The 12,211-nt window shown below is 28.7% G+C and overlaps 1 protein-coding gene across 1 annotated transcript in view; it reads left to right on the forward strand.

Annotated features, from left to right (window-relative positions):
* Positions 1-26: 26 nt before the first annotated feature.
* LOC123272700 (GTPase-activating protein and VPS9 domain-containing protein 1) overlaps positions 27-12,211 on the forward strand; it is a 78,890-nt gene continuing 66,705 nt past the window's right edge. Inside the window, exons 1-8 of the mRNA XM_044739672.1 lie at positions 27-292; positions 1,192-1,510; positions 1,587-1,979; positions 2,055-2,125; positions 3,165-3,381; positions 3,865-4,037; positions 4,491-5,379; positions 5,649-5,948. The gene's annotated coding sequence lies outside the window, so the exon portion shown is untranslated. The remainder of the gene's footprint in view (positions 293-1,191; positions 1,511-1,586; positions 1,980-2,054; positions 2,126-3,164; positions 3,382-3,864; positions 4,038-4,490; positions 5,380-5,648; positions 5,949-12,211) is intronic.

A 12,211-nucleotide genomic window follows, 5' to 3' on the forward strand; every position in this document is an offset into this window, starting at 1 on the left:
ATAATAATAATAATAATAAATTTTTTCATTAACATCTTATATCTATGATTATTTTGAAAAAAATAATAGCATAACGGTGCTCTTCTAAGTGATTTTCTATCTCGACAACATGCGTTTCCGCCTTTAATCACTCCAAATTAAAATATCCATTATGGTGGAAATTTGTGTCGTGGCAAGTTGGAGTTTATGGAGGGTAGAGGTATCCTCGGGTATCTCTACTCTCCATAATAATGTAAGCAACTTTTTGAATTAATATGATCGCGAAACTAATTTCGCAGAAGCTGATCGTTGGGTAAGTGGTTAAACAACTAATTTTTATGTTATTGCGTTTGTTGCCTCTTAATTTGGAGCATCTTGCTTATATATGTTGAACCAAAAGAAGGCATATTAATGTAATTCAATTGGAATTAAATGACACTAAATAAAGATTATTGAATATCTAGATAGGATAGGAAAGTGGATATGTGATAATTATTTAGTATCAAATGTAAAAAAAAATTCCTTGAAGAAGAACTTATAAATCTCTTTAACTGAAACTTTTTTTAATCTATTCAATAACTTATTATAATAATTAAAGTTATAATTTATTTTATTATTAAGACAAGCAATTGAGGATGAAACAATATTTAAAAATTATTAGGCTATCAAAAAATCATTGACAAAATCGTTTGCGATAAACCAAAGTAATGGAGTTTTTAATTGATAATTTCGATGTCATTAGATAAAAGTAATTTAAAATAGTTGATCTTGTATATTTTACTGTTACTTAGTATTTTGTATATTTTTTTTGGTAATAACGTTCCTTCTATAAGTTTTCGATTGAAAGAAAAAAATTATATATTCTTGAAAAAATATATTTATATATTTATTTAAGAAACCCCATAAGCCAGTGATGTGAGGAATTTCTCAATAGAATTACATTTTTCTCACTCCATTATTTTTTATTCAAACGCCGATCTTTGAGATTTTTTTGTTGGTTTTGATGGGATTATGTGCAAAGAACCAAGAAATACAAATAACTCAATTTCGCAAAAAATGTGACTTATGGGTTTCTTAAATAAATGATTCAAATGCGAAACTCGGGTAATATAATAGAGAAATCTTTAACAGTAAATAAAAAATTACAGTCCTTCAAGTATCATTTGATGTTTTTTTTTTTTTTTATAGCTAATTTAAGTCATTAATTTTCAGAGATTTTAAACCACCAAATTTATTATTAATTCTTGGTGGAAGAACGCTAAAAATCTGCGACTTTGGTACGGCTTGTGACTTGAACATGACAAATAACAAAGGCTCTGCAGCATGGATGGCACTAGAAGTATTTGATGGCTCGCGTTACATTGAAGAATGTGATATATTCAGTTGGGGGGTGATATTGTGGGAGATATTGGCCCGTCGAAAACCATTCGATGATATTGGTGGATCTGCGTATCGCATCATGTGGGCAGTACATGTTGGACAACGACCACCTCTTATTGAAGATTGTCCCAATAGAAAATTTAATCACCAGGTAATTTTTGAACCTTTTTTTTTTTTTAATTTTTCTATAAAATGTAAGAAAAATAAATAATTATAAAACCTTATAGGTGTTGGAGTAAACGCTCTGAAGAACGACCGTCAATGGACTTGTCTAGCTTCATTCATCAGCGGACTTTTAGAACAGTTGAATAACAGTATGTCTGAAGACTATGAAGAAAATTATGACGATAACGATGATGAAATTGATCAAGATACTATTGTTGTTTCGTGGGATATGTCTTCTAGTCAAATTAATGGTTATCAAGTGAACGGCATTAATAATGATAGCAAAATTGATTTATCAACTTTTAAAACTACAACAATTAAAAACAATACAAAATAGTCAAGAATTTAGGGATTCAAATGTTATTGATAACTTTCCACAAATGAAACCAACAAGTAATAATGATAATAGAGATTCTAATAATCGATTTCAACCACTTCATATTGAATGTGATCCTGTAAGTTTTCTTTTTTTTACATAAAATATTTTTTCATGTTTAATTTTTTTTTAATTTTATTATTATTTTTTTAAGAATGCTTGGGAGTTAGCTACGAGTACAGAATCGTTGTGGGAACTTCAAAATACAGCTTAAAAAACATAATCGTAAGTCATTTTTAATCTTAATGTAAAAAGACGAAATTTTATAGATTTAATTTTATGCTTATCATATACATTAAGGTAAAAGCCCCAATAGATGATCACGTACCAGTATATGATCACTCCATGTATTTGTATATCTATATTCACAAATATAGGTATACAAATACATGGAGTGATCATATACTGGTACATGATCATATATTGGAGCTTTTACCTTATATAAAACAATATTTTAATGTTAAAACAATTTGAAATTGACGTAGCTTATCAGACTTGAAAAGAAAATTTAAGAAATTTTCATTTGAAATTGAAAGTTCAAACTGACCTCATATGTGTTTGACATTAAGATTGAGCCCTGGGTTATAAAATTACCATAAAAAATTAAATAAAACTTAGCGTACTAATACATTATAATAAAATAAGATAATGAATCATTAAAATTTTTAAAGATCTGCAAAGAACCAAAAAAAAGATATTGATGTAAAAAAAATTTTAGCCTTTATCATTAATTCTATAAGAATTCACAGATTTTATTTTATTTAATAAAAAGTACCGCACAAATTTCAATAAAAGTTTAATTAATAAAAAGAAACAATATATTGAATATTTTGCATAGTTAAAAGTACAGATTCAGGGCATTTGATAGTAATAATTAATAAAAAAAACTATAAAAAATTAGATCTGTCTCTTTTTCTCCAATACGACGAAAAATGGGTAAATCTAATACATAAATCCAAAGAGACTTTGTATTTGATATTTGACACTTGTGGTACTACCTCAAGATTTTTTTTTTTCATTTCTTAATTGGTCGAGATTAAAACAATTATAATTTGTAATTGGCAACTAATAATTTTTTACGGTAGAGCTTGTGTTATTTATACTTTTTTGACAAGTTTTCTGTTTTTTTCACCATCGTCATTAACTTTATTTATGCAACCAAAGGAGAAATATAATTTTTCAAATAATGGAACTACAAATTCCAATAGATGTATACTTTTTATCAAACAACCAAAGAATATTTTGTTTAAAATTTGAATTGCAGGTAAAATAAAGCCGCCATAAAATTTGGACGAAACATTTTTCAATGAACTTGGATATTTACATTGAAATAAATACTTTCAGAGCCACATTCGTTGTACATCTATGTTCTGTACTCAAAAATTTTATTCCAAAAGTAATTTACCAGCCGAATTTCAATTAGTATTTCATTTCGCTTTTTTTGGGAGAAACAATCAAATACAGTTATAATCTTCGACTATGTGAGTACCTAAGTAATAATTTATGCGCTCTTTCCAGTCTCACTTCTATTTGCACAGTAACTGATAAATCAAGCAGTGAATTTTTAAAAGTCGCGTCTTTAAATTTATAATCGAAAATTTTCTATCGAATGAAAATATCATAAAAAAATAATTAAATTTTACTCCTTTTTTTTTATTTTTGTTGATTGGCTACTTCGATATATTATCAAAAAACTTACCACAACTACGTAAAAAAATTCGGGTTCTAATTTACTGAATGTTTTCGTGATAACCACTGTGAAGTCATATAAATTTCATTATTTATTATATATCTTTCTGATGTATATATGTTAGATAAAATGTGTTAAATTAGATTGAATAAAAGTACAGTTTTTATTTAATAACTTAATGTGATTATCATTACATAATTGTCGAAATAATCAATTACTGTTAGTAATTTAGGAATTTATTTTTATTTAACTTATTTCGTTTTATAATTTTCAGATTAAAATTCCTGAGTAAAGATTTATGTTGTAATCAACTTATCAAACATCCATTCGTTAGCAAAAACGTGAGATTTTGATGGAAGCAAAAATTGAACATACATTGATGCGTCTGGATAAATAGTTCGATATTTTTGAGAAAATTCATTATAATACTCGTGACATAATATTTATGTAAGTTTCATCAGATCATTTTTAGTTTGAAATGATTTTTGTTTTTTAAATTTTATAATTAATAGATCAATTTTTATTTTATTAAAAAAAGCTACGACTCTATACATTATGTTATTTAAACGGTTTTATTTATATCTTTATTCTTATGGAGAGTATCTTAAATGCTACTAAATTAGCAACATTAATTAATTGTACAACTGAGAAAGTCTCTTAGAGTGTTATCTTTGGAATATCAGGTTTCATGTTTATCAAAATCAACGTAATAGTGCTAATCAACGATAAACCAATGTTAGTTAGTCTGTTTTTTGAAAATTTTTTTTTATGTAATATATGTTTTTTTTTTTTAATTATTTTTATTTAATATATTAATTAATATAATAATAAAATCAATTTTATAGTAGCTGATTTCTTAATAAGTAGTCTAACAATTCTATGAAATTATAATTTTTTCAGACGAAAAGAAAACAACTGTGAGTTTCATTGATAGAAAAAACAGTTGCAAAAATTCACAGTCGTTACGAGGCGTTGGTTTCTGGACGAGCAATCGAGGGCAATTAAGAGGAGCGAAGTGATCCAGCTAAAAAAACCATGCATCAGGAGAACGAGAAAGAAAGAACGATTTTATGATGTGAAGATTGGAAAGCTAAAGAGCTTACAGACGAGAACTGTATTAATGTGTACGATTGTGTAACCTCGGCGTTCCTAACTGGGTTATCAACTGCACGATTTACACGGATAGCAGATGCAGGTGAAAAGACTTCGATACACCTGGGTGCTCCGTTTGGTTGGAAGTTAACGACGCTCACTGAAGCACCACGTGAAAGTATACCTTCACAACCTTCTGCACTGCCCAGTGAAGACGAACTGGACAAGGATCTGATTTGGACCCAGTTATTGTCATCCGGACAGACAATGTTCCTGATTGGGGCTAGCTGCGGCGGTCGAAACATGAAAATTGATGAAGAAAAGTATCAAGGACGAAGGTTGAGACCGCATCACGCCTACTCGGTCCTCGATGTACAAAAAATTAGGCTGCTGCGCTTGAGGAATCCTTGAGGTCACTACAGTTGAAAAAGCGACTGGTCCGACGACAGTCCCGTGTAGACACCCCAGATTCGAGAAATGCTGATGTCTCACAGTGCTTCTGATGGTGTTATCTGGAATTCATTTGACGATATGCTTAAATATTTTTAATGTATCGATTTTTGTAAAACCCGTGTAGGCTGGAGTGAAATAAGACTACGTGGTACTTTGCCACAACTTTCGTTATTGAGACACTTGTCGTGCATACTGCTGACTGTACTTAAACCCACGGAAGCCAAACTTACATTATTCCGAGACGGTAAGCGGTAAATATTTTTATTAATTTCTTATTTTATATTCCAGAAAAGAACTAATTTACCTAATCACTTTTGGTGATGATTATTGATGATAATGTGTCGGATTAAAAAAGTCAGGTCTATATAGAATTATTCAAAATTCTTCAAATTTTCATATTTTTCAACTTTTTAATTGTGAAATCAATAAAAAGCTCACTAGGATCTTAAACTTTTTGGATAAATATTCTTAAAAATTATGTAGAAAATTAATGAATAAATAATTATTTTTCAGGAATTCGGAAGTCACAACATTTAAAGTTAGTTATATATGGTTGTCTTTAGTACGAAATCCCCTGCGGCATCGTAAATTGGTAGATTAATCGAACACAGCAAGTGACAAGTCCGAGGATTCGTTGGGTACCACAAAATGCTGGAGCGAGATTTGTATGTACAATCTGTTTGTCTGGCATTCAATCATTGGCATACAAGTATGGAGAACACGTCAAGTTATCTTGAGTGCGTTTTGACTATTCCCAGCTTTAAGCGGCTGATGGTCGAGCAAATATCACTGCCGGCTTTCATCCTCTCACAGGTAAATTTTTTAAATTTATTAAAAATGTTTTTATGAAATAGATGAGAACTTTTTACCTCAATAATAATAATTTTTCCGAAAATGAAAGAAAACCTGATAATATAAGAAATATCCAACTTTAATTTCGAATAACTTTTAAAAGTGTAGATTTATTGAAAAATTATAGGAGATCGTTTTTGTAGAGTGTTCAATTTTCTACAGAAATATGAATCGTGTTAACCAGTAAATTATTTGTACGACAAGATATGAAATTCCAAAGTTTAAAAATATTTTTTCCCTTGTTATTTGGATAGAAAATGAAAAAATTCGATTCGCGACCTCTAAATATCAATATTAAGGGCTCAAATTTTGACAGGATCATTATTTTGGCACTTTTTGACAAAATTTCAAGACCTTTTAAAAACAAAAAAATTGTCCATTTTTTTGACACACCCTAATATACACAAACTGAATAATGAAGACTACAGCAATAAGTCATGCTCCCCACCACAGAAACAATTATCAGTCCCAACAGTAATAGATTCAGAGTAAATTACTACTGTAAATCAGCTGATATTTATTCATATAAAATAAAAATTGTCTTACGTACAAATTCTAATCAAATTATTTAGTTTGTTAAAAATGATTTAATAAATTAAAAAAAAATTATTTATGACAGCGATATTTGTAGTAAATGTAGATATTTGAGAATTTAAATGTTCGTATGACAGTTCTTTTCTCAATACATTTCAATTAATTGACCTAACGAAAATTTTGGTGGACCTATCCGGACCTAACGTAGACCTATCGATTAAGGTCATTTTTACTTCGCGAATCCTTGGATGAGGTGCTAAATTTGCACAGGTCAATTAATTCAAATTTTCTTAAATCTGCTTTATCTCTTTTGTCGACTTAATGCAAATAAATTAACTGATCATCAGTAGGTAATGTCGATTATTGTGGAAATATTTTTTATTTTATAAAACAATCAAAAAATTAATAAACATTAAAAAAGTTGATTATTTAATTCTTAAAATACTTGAACTACAATATTTTTACTGTTACAAAATAATTCATTAATATTCGACGGATGTGATATCTGCTGTTGTCTATGTATAACGAAAACAAAAACCAATCGTTTCATAAAAAGTACTTGTATAGTTCGTAACAGTGATTGGCAATATTTATTGATAGTTTTTACAATTGTTGAGCTTTTACAATTTTAATATTGTAATTATTGATCTTTTAATATTTAAATTTTTTATTTACTAAAGCCATAGTTTTTAAGGAAAGTATTAATTCAATTTTATTTTTTTAGGTATTCTTACTATTCAATATGCCTCGAGAATGTGCAATGCCAATAGATGAGGCCGTTAAGGTATTAAAAAAATACATCAGTTTTTTTGTAACTGAGTCTCTACCTGAATAGAAAAACGAAGTGTGGAAAAAAATAGCCGCAGAACCAGACGTAAAAAAATATGGTTGGTCTATACATTCAATCCGCACGAACGTCAGAGAAGATAGGAGAAACCTGTTAACTCGAGCCCGAGAGGAATGTGGTTACTTTATGTCGAAAAATTTGAATAAAAATGATAATTTTAATGATATTGCTAGTGATGAGAGTGATGATGATATTGACAAAGAGGATGCCAAAAATGACAAAGATTATTTGCCTGTACATTATAAACACGAACCGCCGGACCTAGAAACATTTGATGTTATCATTACTAGAGAATTATGGCAGCATATAATGATCCAAGTACTAAAAGAAAACAGTTGTGTTGATGTAAAATTACGACCAAAAACCTGGACTCATATAATATCTTGCGAATTTTGGAAACAATTTAGGTTAAAGTGTGCATTTATTTTTAAAAAGGGCGAAGTTCATCAAAACGGCGAGTACTATGCAACAATGCAAGGTAAATGCAAAGATAAAAAATGTAAAAATCCGATTTTTGGATTCATTGATAAAGATCCAGGGGAAGAAGGCCCCGTAACTATACATTTGCAATGTCGCGATTCACGTTTTACGCCACACGATGATGTTTATAGACCATTGCAGGGGGAACAAAGAAATTTATTAAGAAATAATATCATAGAAAAAGGTGTTCAAGGCACAAGAATTCAAGAAGCAAGTCATCTGCTTCAACCTGGTGACACACAATGCCCACTACTTTTTTCTTCTAATGTCCTGTACCAGCTCAAGAAAGAATCAATAAATAAGGAATATAATGTCAAGTCTGAAGATAGAAGAGATTTAATTAAAGCAATTCAGAATATGGAAGAAGAAGTGATTTACAGAGATTGTATTATTCAAGTAGGAGATTCGCCATTCTTTGTTTTTTATTTATCACCAACCCAGCTTCATTGTTATAAAGAATATCGGCGTATTAATAAAGAAAATTCCTCTGTAAGTATTGATGCAACAGGCGGAGTTGTACGAAAATTTATAGACAGCAAGAACAATAAAACAAGTTACATATTTTTGTATCAAATTGTAATTAATTTCAATAATACAACGCAGCCTATTTATCAAATGCTATCTGAGATCCATGATTCGGATATTATTAGTCTCTGGTTATCTAGATGGTTACGATTGAAGATTTGTCTATCAAAAGAGGTGGTATGTGATGGATCACGAGCTCTCCTAAATGCAGTTTGTTTATCATTCAACAAATTTTCATTAGCCCAGTACATGCAGTTATGTTTTACAAATTCGCAAAAGAATACAACTACAAGCTCTATCCAAACCTATATACGATTAGACACCGCACATTTCATGCACTCAGTTAGTAAGTGGAAGTGCTGGAATTCCGTAATGCACAAAAATGTGAAATCATTTTATTTATACTGCTTTGGATTATTGATGGACTCACAAGACTTTAAAGGAATGGAACTCCTAGTGATTCTAATTTTTATAGTTTTTAATGTTGAATATGAGAATACCGTTATTAATTATAAATATGATAATGAGTTTTTAACCCCGCTAAAAGCTAGACAAGTTTTGGAATCATTGATTGCCACTAAAAATATTGAAAATTTCATTAATGAAATGGAAGAAAGAGTTAATCGTATTGATTCTGACTTGGATCATGAAAAACAAAATGAATTGAGTGATAATTTAAATGAATCATCTGTAGAAATAGAAAAAATTTCAAGTTGGTTATGTTTAGTGGAAAATTACTCTTTAACAGTTATTCAAAAGGGAACGAAATTAAATTGTTTTTATTTACCCAATTTAAGTCTTCCATTTAAAGAAAAATTAAAAGAGTTTCCACTCTGGACTAAAGCGTGTATTAAATATACAACTTCACGTGCTTCTTCGTCTTACATTGAAGAAAATTTTAAGGACTTGAAAATGATGTTGCATAAGCAAATTTCTCTTCCATCTCGGGTTGATATTTTCATGAAAGCTCATCTTAAGATCCTTATTGGTGGTATAAAAATATTCCAAGCAAAATTAGCTAAATTTATGGATGAAATGGCTAACATTCAAACTAATTTAGATGACGATGACGTGGGAAGTGAAAATATTGACGAAAAATTTCAAAATGAGTCTTGCTACGAAAACTGGATGGGATTTGGAAAAGACCCAAAACATCAAAAATTCAATTGGGTTAATTCTGATAACTCTTCTAAGATTAATAAAAATAATGAAAATTTAAAGGATGAAAACTTAAATGATGAAAACTTAAATGATGAAAATTTAAATGATGAAGATTTGAATTATCAGAGTATCTCTGAAACAAATGAAAATAATTTAGATATGTCAGACACCAAAGAAAGTAGTATCATAACATCAAATTTAAATGATTCTATTGCTAAAGACCATAGTTATCATTTGTCAAGTTCACCGTTAGTGGAAATAAAAATAGAAAAATTAGATCCTGTTATCATTAATCAAGAAAAAAAAAACAAACACGAGGGTAAATACTTCAAACCTTGTCCTGATATAAAACTTATAAATGATGGAATTGTTAAAAAAATTGAATCAGGAAAAAAAGGCAACAATATAATTATACGAAAAAATACTAAAATAATAAGAAATCTTTTATTGAACGGGAATGTATCTGGTCCAATAAAAATCGGTAATGATAGCTGGTTCGCATTTAATACATGCCCGTTCGATAGTATTGCTCAACTAATATATAGTGCTGCTTTGGAAAATCCAAAATTTTTCAATTTTTTAAAAATCTCTCAAAACAAGACATTTTTATTCGTTGCTGACTTTTTGTCTACTGGTTTAATGCAAGAAACTTGTACAACTATTTATTCAAAGAGATTTGAAATTTTATACCCTCTCTATAAAGATAGTGATGTAAATGAAACACATATCATAAATTGTTTTGATAACGTAAATCCTTTATGGCAAAAACTGTTTCACGACGAGCCAAGTGTCTTTGAAGTTTATTTATGTTTGTCTCCTAGTTGTGAAGGCTATAAAAGAAATGCTCAAAATCTGGCGGTAAATTATAACAAACTGGTTGATCCTATTCTTAAATCCCTTGAGAAGTCGATCATCTTTGAAGGTATTAGTAAAGGGTTATACTGTCATAAATGTAAGCAAAATAATTAAATCTGTACAAGAACGCTAAATGCATACGTTTATATTGAGTTGGATGTACCTATCGCAGGTACTCATCAATCAAAAAGATATAAATTAAAAAATTTTCCAAAACATAAAAATCTACTAGAAAAAAATTTACTAGGTGAACAGAAACAACTGAACTATCGGTATGGATACTTTTATTAATTTATTTGTGTAATTACCATAAATTTATTTACATTAATCTTTTTACATGTTTTCAGTTTATCCGGAGTGATAGGGTATCAAGATAAGCATTACATAGCCTATTGCCAAAACTTATCTGGGTCATGGCAATATTTTAATGACAGTTTGGCACCACCCAAAGGAATAAATTCATCTATTGATGTTACTCCCCACGGGGTGCTATACATACTAAATCCAAATTCGGCATAGGTTTAAGAAATTAATAATGTGCAAAGACTAACTAGTCGATTTTTAATTATTTAATTAACTACTTTCAGTACTTATAAAAAATAAACATTTTATTGATCAAATACAGTTTTACGATAACTTCAACAAATTTTCAATTGTGAAAAAAATTCATTCTTGTAATAATTTAATTAATAAATTATAACAATTAATCAAAAATTTTATTTTTTTATTTAGATTCATAAATATTCTATTTATTACTTTCTTTTGTTATAGGATTTGACAGAAACACTTTTCGGTCGAACTAATGTTCATGTTCGTATCTGTTTATGCATAATCATGCATGTCAGAGAAATTTCTGAATGTCTGATGTCATCAACTTTTTCTGAATTTATTTTGCCCAAAATTATTGGATATGAATAGGCATAATTAAGCCTGTTCATGCCGTCAGTTTTCATATTTAATCGGGTCTAAAAACTTATGTTTGATCAGGCCTGATCATATTGTTTCCCCATAATAATAATAATAATAATAATAACAATAATAATTATAATATTTATTATTAATAAAATAATAATTTTTATAATAATAATAGTAATAATGATCATTTTATTTAATAGCACAATTAATTGAACAGTGGTCAAAACTTGATCGTAAATATTCCATCGAAGAGCGCGGATTAAAACTAATGTTACAAACTGATAATGAAAAAGTAATAATACGACAAAAGACAAATAATTTTGATGATTGGGAAATAGCTATATTTGGATGTAAACTTTCATCAGTTAATAATGGAGTAAAAAATGACCTTAATAAGTTTGTGATGATCGGGTAAGAACTTTAGACTTATTTGCTGTTTATAAAAATATTTGTAAAATTGTTCTAATAATTTGAATTTTTATTGCTGTTATGTGGGATAGATATATTAATCATTAGAGAAAAGGAAAGCGTATTCCTATTGGTTGAGTGATGTCTGAACTTCCGTCAATTGCAGCATGGAAAAAATGTCTCAGAAAAATATAATTGATTACTCATGTTTATGACGCTTTTATATTTATATATCAAACTAATTGTCTAATAGTTTTAATCAATTTAATTCATGAATAATTTGGTAATAATTTTTATTAAAAGAATTAAAAAAAAAAAAAATTATGTTTATATTTACAGAGAATTATTTATTAATTTTGCCAGGGACTTCGTACTACCCCCATCATGTGAAGTCTGTGACTCTATTTATTTTTCTTAATATTAACACAAATAAATCATAATTAAGAAATACTTAGAATCAAATTTTTTTGAGCTGCGCTAGAGGGTTTCAAGATCTGAG

The sequence above is a fragment of the Cotesia glomerata genome, linkage group LG10 (genome assembly GCF_020080835.1).
Source record: "Cotesia glomerata isolate CgM1 linkage group LG10, MPM_Cglom_v2.3, whole genome shotgun sequence".
In the NCBI taxonomy this organism is placed as follows: Eukaryota; Metazoa; Arthropoda; class Insecta; order Hymenoptera; family Braconidae; genus Cotesia; species Cotesia glomerata.